Source organism: Lepus europaeus, chromosome 8 (assembly GCF_033115175.1).
Source record: "Lepus europaeus isolate LE1 chromosome 8, mLepTim1.pri, whole genome shotgun sequence".
In the NCBI taxonomy this organism is placed as follows: domain Eukaryota; kingdom Metazoa; phylum Chordata; class Mammalia; order Lagomorpha; family Leporidae; genus Lepus; species Lepus europaeus.
In genome coordinates this window covers 130,475,814-130,486,913 of record NC_084834.1, presented here as the reverse complement: position 1 = coordinate 130,486,913, position 11,100 = coordinate 130,475,814, and the positions used below count along the sequence as shown (strand labels likewise).

The 11,100-nt window shown below is 47.3% G+C and overlaps 1 pseudogene; it reads right to left on the bottom strand.

Moving 5' to 3' along the window:
* Positions 1–7,586: 7,586 nt before the first annotated feature.
* Positions 7,587–9,732, bottom strand: LOC133765422 (RELT-like protein 2; annotated as a pseudogene).
* Positions 9,733–11,100: the final 1,368 nt, after the last annotated feature.

The following is an 11,100-nucleotide window of genomic DNA, read 5'->3' as shown; positions in this document are numbered from 1 at the left end:
GGAGATAGCCCAAGTGCTTGGGCCCCTGTGGAAAACCTGGATGGAGTCCCTGGCTCCTGGCTTCTGCTGGGCCTGGCCCTGGCTGGCCATTGCAGCCATTTTGGTAATGAACCAGCAGATAGAAGTTTCTCTCCCTCTCCCCTTCTCTTCTCTCTCTGTAACTCTTCCTTTCAAATAAATAAAATAAATCTTTAAAAATAGAAGGCCCTGCCATTAGGGTGCAAATTTTGGCTGGAATAAAAACCAGATGTAGATGCCTGTTCACATCACAGAAGTTCAGGATGGTCCTGGAGGTGTGGGCAGGGCAATGAAGCACAGGAAAGAAAGAAAACTTAACGGTTGTATTAGTCATGGCGAGGAATAAATACATGTGTTACTGATGCAGACAGTAAGGGAAGCTGAGGCTGCCATGACCTTCCATTTGTCAGTTGCAGAACTGGGAGAGCTGCTGGTTGATTCTGCAGAGTAAGAAGGCTGAGGATGAGGAGCACCAATGTGGGACATCCAGGATCAAACGGAAAACTCATTCTTCCATGTCTCTCTCTCCTGCAGCCCTCAATGGACTGTGTGGTGGACACCACATGGGTGAAAGGGGTCTTCTTTACTGACGCCGCTCATTGTGGTGCTCCTCTCCTCGGAAACACCCTCACAGACACACTGAGAAGTAATATTCTGCCAGCTTACCCCAATGAAGCTGGCAAAGAAAATCAACCATTACAAAGGTCAACAAGAAAACACAAACTGTCAGCACTTAAGGGTGACGTTACTACAAAAATGAGGAGACCACTTAACATCCAAGTTATCAAAAACTAGTAACTGACATTCAGTAAGGTCCCTGGCTACACACAGCACATATGCATTGGTGTGTGTTGGCAACACACACCAATAGAAAACAGCCATTTAAAAGAAGGATCAGAGTAGGAAAAAATGTTGACAATGAATATGAACCAATAAAAGATTAATTTATATTTAACTAAAATATTGAAATAAAAAGGCAAAAAAGAAATATTTAAAGATCATCAAGTATTAAACAATTTGTATTAGCAACATAGAAGAAACACTCTGAACCCATTAACTGGGAACACGTAAATAAATTAGAATAGTTCAGTATAAGGAATAGTATTCACAATTACAAACAATGAGATGGGGCAGGCGTGTAACACACGGGTTGAAGCTACCACTTGGGAACTGCACATCCCAGAGTGCCTTGTTCAAGCTCCAATTACTCTGGTTCCAATCAAGCTACCTGATAATGAACCTGGGAGGCAACAGATGATGGCACAGGTATCAGAGAGAGAGTGCGAGGTTTTCTCTCCATTGGTTCACTCCCCAAATGCCCACAACAAACAGGTTGTGCCAAGTAGAAATCAGGAAACAGGAACTCCATCTGTCTCCCACATGGGTGGCAGGGGCTCAAGTTCTTAAGCCATCATCTGCTCCCACACCCCGGATGCATTAGCAGGAAGCTGAACCAGAAGCAGAACAGCCAGGACTCTGATATGGGTGTGGGCATCCCAAGCAGTGGCTTAAATGGCTATGCTATAACACTCGCCCCAAACTCATACATCCAATTCCATTTTACACACACACACACACACACATTACTTTAAAATAATAGAAGCATAGGCCGACGCCGCGGCTCACTAGGCTAATCCTCTGCCTTGCAGCGCCGGCACACCGGGTTCTAGTCCCGGTTGGGGCACCGATCCTGTCCTGGTTGCCCCTCTTCCAGGCCAGCTCTCTGCTGTGGCCAGGGAGTGCAGTGGAGGATGGCCCAAGTGCTTGGGCCCTGCACCCCATGGGAGACCAGGAGAAGCACCTGGCTCCTGCCTTCAGATCAGTGCGGTGCGCCGGCCGCAGCGGCCACTGGAGGGTGAACCAACGGCAAAAGGAAGACCTTTCTCTCTGTCTCTCTCTCACTGTCCACTCTGCCTGTCAAAAATAAAAAAAAATAAAATAAAATAAAATAATAGAAGCATAAACTGAGGCCTCTGGGTGACAGAGTTCCAGACCATCTGGACGCCGTGGGCTACGGGGCTACGGCTGTTGCATTCCTGGGACCCACATATGTGGAGAGTGCTAAGCAGAAACCAATTTCTGTCCCCACAGTGAGACCTGAAGCTGCTCATGAGTCTTTGCAGGTGGAGCCAGTGTGGTGTGGTTTCCATCCTGATTGTGGTCAGGACGTGGCTCCCACATGGACGTCTTTCTGCAGACTCAGAGGTCTGCTGGTCTCTGTCCTTTTGTTTGAGTTATTTCACACTAAAAGAAAAAAGAAAAAAAAAACCCTTCAAATAGAAAACTGACTGCAACAAATCTGAATAATAGGAAACTTCCAGACTCCAGGTCTCTGAAAACAAATTTTATTAAATCAGTCCACAGTATAAACAAAGAATTAGTTGCCAAATTCTACCCCAAATACTGCTCAGATTTTGCTGGTATTGTAATGAATTGATAAATCATTTCTGACAGAACTGACACTTTCACTATACTGAATCTTCCAATCTGTGAACATGAACTACCTCTCAATTTGTTCAAATCAGCTTCAGTTTTGCTCAGTAATGTTGTAGAATTTTCAGTTTGGAAATTTCAAGCTTTTCATTAGCATTGTGCCCATGGTTTCTGCATTTTGATGCTGTCGCCATTTTAAAAATTATATAATTGTGATAAACTGAGTTAACATAAAATCTACTCAACCATTTTTAAGTGAGCAAGTTCAGTAGTGTTTAGTTCATTCACATTGTTTGCAGCAAATCTCCAGGACTCTACTCATCTTGCAAAACAAAATCTCTGCATATGAGGCCGACGCTGTGGCATAGTGGGTAAAGCTGCCGCCTGCAGTGCCTGTGAGTCCTGGTTGCTCCTCTTCCGATCCAGTTCTTGGCTATGGCCTGGGAAAGCAGTAGAAGATGGCCCAAGTCCTTGGGCCCTTGCACCCATGTGGGAGACCCAGAAGAAGCTCCTGGCTCCTGGCTTTGGCTCAGCCCAGCTTTGATCATTGTGGCCATCTGGGAAGTGAACAAGAAGATGAAATACCTCTCTCTGTGTCTCTCTGCCTCTGTGTCTCTGTAATTCTGCCTTTTAAATAAATAAATCCTTATTAAAAAAAAAAAAACTCTATGTACGTGAAAGTTCTTTGTTTTCCTCCTTCTCACAAACAATGGCAGCCACCATGCCACTTCATGTGTTTATGAATTTGACTTCTCTATGATTTTTGAGGTATCCAAGTATTTCATATAAGGGGAGTTATAGTGGGAGAGGTGGGGTCCTGTTACTATGGATTCGTTCTGAGAGGAGGAATGCGGTGGGGGCAAGAGGTGCGGAGTCACGACCCAGACCCATGTGAGTCACCCCACTGCACCCAGTGAGGATCCCCACATTTGTGGCAGTCCCTGGGCACCTCAGGCTTTTAGAGCAGCCCCTAGGCCCTATCCCATGTTCATGTTTGCTGTAAGTTGCTTGCTTGAATCCTGGTTCTCCTGATACCTGCCTCCTGTTATTGGGCAGTTTGGGAGGCAGCAGTGGTGACCCCAAGAGCTAGCTTTCTGCTACCCTAATGGGAGAGCCAGCTTAAGTGCCTAAATCTTAAATTCCACATTGCTCAGCTTATGCCATTTCAGTTATCTGGGAGTGAACTGCAGAATGCAGGCTCACTCTGTCTCTCTGCCCCTCAAAAATAAAAAAAAATTTTAAAAGAAATAAACCCGTCCTCATTAACAAAGATCAGTAAGGAGTCTCTTGCTATTGACCTTTTCAAAACCGTCCAGAAAAAGCTAAATCTGCCAGACAATGACAGCAGCTGCACGTGTGGGACTTTCAGAAGTGAAGGCTTGGAGGACAGTCAGTTCACCTTATGTGTCTACACAGCTCACCCAAAAGGAAATCCTTTCTTAAGGAGGCACACTCTGATCTCATTTACATGGATTAACACCCAAGTAATCCAGGGTATGTATGCTCCCTGGGATTGATGAGATTTCCAACTGCATAAAATGGGAGCCTGCCATGAAGTCAGTGTCTTCTCTTCAGAGAGAAAGCAGCACCAGGCGGCAGAACACTGACGTCCGTGGGATCCAACTTCACCCGACTCCCCTCCATTTGGCTTCTGGTGGGTACTGGAGAGATGTTCACCAGGAGGAAAAAAGCTTTATTTTTCCACCAGTTTTAATTGGAAAACAATTGCTTAACCTTTTTTAAGGTTTATTTATGTATTTAAAAGTTAGATTTACAGAGGGAGGAGTCAGAGAGAGAAAGAGACATCTCCCATCCGCTGGTTCACTCCCCAGAAGGCTGAACCGCCACAGCCAGGCCAATCTGAATCCAGGAGCAAGGAGCTTCTGGATCTCCCATGCAGGTGCAGGGCCAAAGCACTTGGACCATTCTCTGCTACTGTTCCCAGGCAATGAGCAGGGAGCTGGGTTGGAAATGGAGCAGCTGGGATATGAACCGGCACCCAATGGGATGCCAACACTGCAGGCGGCAGCTTTACCTGCCATGCCGCAACAGTGGCGCCGGTCTCATTCTTCTTTGTCACAAGGGAAAGACTGGGACACGCTGGTTGGGCAGTGATACAAAGGCCATTTGGTGTTAGTAAGATAGATTTCTGGAGAGATGGTTGGTGGTCTTAGCAAGTGAAAAGATGAGGGTGTGTGAAGACATGGTAGCTGCACTTTCCACTTCCTTTGATTGGGAAGGAAGAGATAAGAAGGCAGAAACTAGAAATACAATTGATTCTTACTTTTGTATTGTTTTTAAAAATGTGTTTGTTTATTTACTTATTTTAAGGGCAAAGGAAGGCAAGGAATGAGAGAGAGCTTCCATTTGCTGGCTCATTCCTCAAATTGCTGCAACAGCCAGGTCTGAGCCAGGCTGAACTCAGGAGCCAGGAACTCCATTCTGGGCTCCAACACACATGGCAGGGTCCCAGGTACTTCAGCCATCTTCCATTGCCTGCACAGGTACATTAGCAGAAATATGAATGTGAGGTGGAGTAGTCAGGACGCGAACTAGCACTCCCTGCTCCCCAATTGCAGCCCATTAAATCATTTTCAGATCATTTATAATGCCTAAAACACAGAAAAATGCCATGGAAACTGTTATACCCTGTTGTTTATGGAGTAAAGATAAGAACTAGTCTGTACTTAGTACAGATTCAATTTTTCCCAGATTTTTGATATGCGATTGGTTGTCTCCTGGGAGGCAGAAATCATCTATATGGAGGGAGGACTATATGTGACGCATTAAGCATGTGAGACAGTTTCAGATGTCTGTGAAGCTATTACTACTACTAGCAAGTCATTTGGAACGAGTTAACAAGATTTACTAGGACTACTATGTATATCTGAAAATTTTTGTGTCTGTGGCTTGACCATGATCAAGAACTCCTAGTCACATTCTCTGTCAGACTCAGCCAGTGAACAGAGAAGAATCTGAAGTCACCAGGAATGGTGTCTTCTTGATGAGCAGATGCAGTAAAAGTTGAAATGGACATGGAAGTTGTTGGTTTCAGCTAATTTCCATTGACGTGAGTACCTTGTGATTAGCATGGGCAGTAAGGTGATGGCGTTTGGAGGATGGCTGATGGGATATAAAGAATGGCTGATGGGATTACAGGTAGGGGAATTTGAGAATGGGAAGAGATTATGTGAATAAAGAAGACATTCGTAGTTACCTAGATGAGGTCTGCATCCCTCAAGATGAACATGTTTAGAAATATGACCAGTGGTCATCATTAGAGTAGAATTAAAATCTCAGTGGACCCAAGTTATAGCCAGGTAACTTTGCTATGTCTGAACTCATAATCAGCTCATTGTCAGTTTGGTAAATAAGCCAAAACCAGCAGGGTAAGTATGAGGGTACAACCTATGTAAGTATGCATAAATCTCAACTAGAGAGTCACGTTTAGTAAAACTCTTACTTATTTTTTCTTTTTCTCAGGACTTTGGAAGTCCAAGGGGTGAGCAGAGGAGCCTTCAGGACAGTGCACAGATCACTCGCATAGCCTGGGGAGTTGGGAAACTGCCTGAGTCCCCGCACCTCAGATGGCAGCTCCAGGGGTCACCAGATGGCTGGGCAGCACCAGGAGGCCCCACTGCCACAACAGCAACAGTTCGCAGGTCCGATCCATTAGCCAACACCTCAAAGGCCAAGGCGGCGAATCAGTGAAGAACGAGGTCATGTAGCCCAAAGAATACACTTCGTGGAAAGTCTGCCAAGTAGAGTCCACTACACTGGAGGAGACGGCTCAAAGGAGGAGATGCAGGAGTTACGTCATGAGGGGATTGTGGGTGGAGACTGCATTCAGGGTCCACCATGCAAGCACTTCTATTACGTGGACTGTGAAGATGAGCAGCTGATGAGATTCCTCACATGCCCCTCCTGCGAGGGACTCATTAACATGCCACAGCCTTCATCCAAGACCAGCTGAGTGGCTGCAAGAGAGACATGGCTTTTGGTAGCTTTGAATTCTGTCAGGGAGTGTCAGGGACTAATTGGCTGCAGACGTTGGTGAACAACAAATACTGTTTTGCTATACATTCGTGGGGGAAATGGCTCTTATTCTCATGTTCAACCTTTACCCAACATCTGGAAATAGGATTGTATTTGATCTTGTAATTGCGCTAGGACATGGGAAGCATGCAAAGCAGTCCAGCAGCTGAAAGTGTTTAAATTTTGTGAGCTGGAGATTACAAAAACGTTAATGACCATTTTCAATAAGTGACCTTCCTGAAGAGTCAGTGGCATCTGGTCAAAGTTCTGATAAATGCTACATTTAAAACACTGAAGTGAAAGGGACTGAAAGTAGGTATGAAAGAGGAAGCGACGTGTTTTGGGATAAGCTCGGGGTGAGAGGTTCAACCTTTCACTTGTGTCGTGAGTCCCATCAAAGTGAAGAGGGCATGTGTGCCACAGGAGGATGCCCTGATGGGCTTAGTGTCTGGGTGAGCAGGGTGTGTGCCTGGGAATGTGGCCTGGATTCGGCCCCCTAAGTAGTGGAACGACAAAGTGGAGGTCTCCTTTACCCGGAGGAGACTGAGCAGCTCAGGGGTGAGCAGAAGAGTTGCCACTGCCGCCCGTGGACCACACCACCTCCTAGTTCTGAGTTCTGCTGAGTTTCTGATAACCAGATGTGAGCCAGTCTCACTCCATTCCCTTGACTGAGTCCTTAAGTCCTCAGACTTTTTCCTGCCAAAGCAATCACTGAAAATCGCTGCACTAGTGTCTACTCTCTATTCCCCCTTGTCTTCATCCCTTGTGCCTGTGTTAGCATATGCTTTTGCTTTCTTTCTTCTAATTTTAAACCAACCTACCTCAACGTGGCGTCTAGCCTCTGGGACACAGCCTCTTCCCCAGTACCCTCAGTTTTTCTGAGTTTATGGAGGTAACCTGTTGGGCTAGGGAATGGAGAAGTGACGGAGGGGCTGGGGCTGGGTGAGATCTCCTAGCCTGAGGCCATGCCATTCCACGTGGAAGCAGAGCTTGTCCTTCAGCTTGGGGGCAGTGCTGGCCAGCGAAGTGGAGGTCCTTCAAGCCCACCTGCCCCCAGCGCTGCCAGCCGGTGGTCTCCCTGAGGCTCAGGCAAACTCAGGTCACACACATCCTGCTCCCTGAGGCAGAGATATCTGTTTATCTGAGGTTTCCCACTTGCTTGGCTGTCCGTTTGCCTCTTGAGTGCGCAGTCCTGGGCTTGGAACCCTCCTTCTGGTCCCTAGTGTCAGCTCTGCAGAGGCTCCAAGATTCCCTCTCAAGTGTACAAGGGACTAGGCTGTTGTCCCTGAGTCTGCACTGGGGGACTGGCAAGGGCCTGGGGCTGTGATGCCTTGATTGACAGCCTTTCCATGGCAGACCTCCCTGGCCTGGGCTGCCCTCCCCAGACCCCTGGCCACCCCCTGGGTCCTGCTGCCCGCCAGAGCCCAGCTCCTGTCTGTGGGGGGGGCATTACACTACTCGTGTGACCCATAGCACTTCTCAATGTATGTCACCCAGAACCTGTCCACAGAGTACACAGTGGTCTCCTCGGGCCAGAGGAGGCTCTTTCCTTCCGTAGAGCATCCCTGACAGACGAGTGGAGGCCTCTTGTGGCTATGGTGGGTGCAGGGGCCACAGAGCCCACGTGCACTGTGTGATACTGGGTAGGGGCTTGTTTTGCAGGCTGGGAGCGACATCCACACTGGAGAGCTGCACTGTCCTCTCTCCCTCAGCGTTGGCTGCATTTTGGATGATGCAGCAAACAGCTCTCTCGACTGTGTCCTCATTCACATCATGGTCCTTGGGGGCTGGAGCTGGGCGTCGTCCTGGACATGCAGCGCAGCCCCTCCTGAGCACACGACAGATTGGGAAGCCCACAAGGACCTGAGAAAGAAACCCAGGAGAAAAATAAATCACAAGAAAAATACTCCCTCTCCCCACTTGACTGTGTGCTCAACAGTCCCACAATGAACAAACAGACCATATCACACATAAAGTGTGTTCATATTAAATACACTCCCATGGCAGTGAAAGAATATTCACTGAAAGAATGAACGAATGTGGTCTAGCTCGGGAAATTACTAATAACGTGTAAATAGATGCCAATGACATAAGTGTACTTGTACCCAATTGTGGCGTTTGTGGACAAAGGTAGCAGCTGCTCCACAATGACTGAGACCCATCTGTGCTTTGTTCTGCTCATGATTTCCTTTGTAGGGGCCAGCGCTGTGGCGCAGCGGGTTAACGCCCTGCCTGAAACGCCAGCATCCCACATAGGCGCCAGTTCGAGACCCAGCTGCTCCACTTCTGATCCAGCTCTCTGCTGCAGGCTGGGAAAGCAGTAGAAGATGGCCCAAGTCCTTGGGCCCCTACACCCATGTGGGAGACCCGGAGGAAGCTCCTGGCTCCTGGCTTTGGATCGGCGCAGCTCTGGCTGTTGCGGCCATCTGGGAAGTGAACCAGCGGATGGAGGACCTCTCTCTCTCTCTCTCTCTCTCTCTCTCTCTCTCTCTCTCTCTGCCTCTCCTCTATCTGTGTAACTCTGACTTTCCAATAAATAAATAAATCTTTAAAAAAAAACTTCCATCGCTATGAGTACAAATATGATGGTAAACTTTCAATGTCATCTACCATATGTATACACACTTTTGCCACTTCAGTGAGCACGTGGGACGTTCTCACTACCGTTGTAAAAATGCCACACAGACATCCGGGGTCACCCAACAGGCATCCACGACAGTTCCCTCACAAATACCTCATCTATCCAACAAGCGGTCTCAAACGGGGACGTGCACGGCGCTCAGTCTCCTTCATGCCAACCGTGGCATGAGGCTGTGGACAGGGGCAGTCGGGGCCACAGCTCAGGCTCAGAGAGCCGCGCCCCAGAGGCCGCCCTGGGCGATCAGAGTCTCGACCGAAGCGGGACCTGCAGAGGCTCCTGGCTCGGGCCCAACACCGACAGCCCCAGCCCGCGGCCGCCACGGTTTCCAGCTGTGCACGCCTCGGGGAGCGCCCTTGGCCTCCTGTCCAGGGGCCGCAGCGGGGCTTCCACGCGCCACCTCCCGCCCGCGGCCGCGCTCCAGGCCGTGTGCCGGGTGGCGAGGCACGCATGCGCACTGCGCAGCCAGCGAGGGCAGGCTCAGGCGCCCCCTGCTGCCGCATCTGCGCAGTGCGGGCGGTGAGCTCGGCTGAGCTCTGCTTGGCGATGGGCGCGCGCTCCCTGCCGCTGAAATTCAGAGGATTTCCCAGAGGACTCCGTGTTCCCATTGCGGACGTTCAGAGATGGAGACCATCACGCCCTGCGTTGATGGAACGGGTGGACATTTCAAGAAGCAAAGTGCAAGGTTAGGATACCCCGCTGAGTTGCTTTCCTACATACTGAAATGGACAACAGTTTTGAAACTGTAAAGACCATTTTTAATAGCACTCCTAAAATAAAGTCCTTAGCTATAATCCAACAAGATATGAACAGGCCAGCATTCCGGATGCCTTGAAACAGTGTTGAAAGAAATAAAATCTAAGTAAGTCCAGAAGTCATCCTTTCTGATGATCAGCAGACTCCGTGTTAGGGTGGCAGTTCCTCCCAACTTTCAGCACATCAAAGCCAAAACAGACACAACAGAAAACTGCTTCTACACCCTGAAGAATAAAGTTGAGAACTCACACATTCATATTCTGAGGTTTGTCAAATTGAAGGACTTCTGAAAATTTACCAGACTAACCTGCTGAAAAACAAGAAAGTTTCAAGAAAGGTCAGTTAAAAGCTCAGTTTCTGGGAAACTGCAACTTAGCAGATAACAGGGAATAGCAGTTTGGAAACCCCCCTTGTGCAATGGTTAAGATAAGTAAAACTGATGTGTACTGAGATAAGCAGGACTGCTGTATACTAAGATAAGTGAAATTACTGTAAACAAAAATCCCCTTCCCCTTTGTATTCACTTGCTTAAGATAACTTTGTGGTTTTTGCCTTTAAATACTGCCTGTAACCCTTGTCCAGTACCTCACTCTCTCAGGAGGGAGGGGTCTGTTTTGCACAAAACGTAAATAAAGCCGCCTCTTGCATTTGCATCCTCTGGTCTGAGGATTTTTGAGTCTGGGGTCGCAATCTAAAGGACCCAGCGGGGATTAGGGTCCTTCAAAATATCAACAGAAGTGAATAATGTGGTATTGATAAAGGAACAAGCACAGATCAATGGAACGGAATACAGAACCCATGTAAGTAGTCCACTGGTTTTATCAATGGGGCAAAGATAATGCAATGAAGAAAACAAAGTCTTTTCCACCAATGGCCATAGAATTGGATTATCACATATTAAAAAAAAAAACTTCAAAAATGGAAATTGGATAAACTGTACAAAAATGAATTTAAATTATCCACAGAATTAAAAATAGAATGGGAAAGTGTAAAAATTCTGGAATAAAATTTACATGCCTTGGGTTTCTGTTTTTTAAAATATATGTAATAGCAAAAGCTAACCAGGAGAGAAAAAAAATTGATAACATGGGCTTTATCATAATTGAAAATGCCTACTCTGCAAAATATTCTATTTAAATGAACAGCAGCACAATAAAAAAGTCACACAGACTGAGAAAAAACCTGAAAACCATAGCGCTGTAAAAGGATTTGTATCCAAA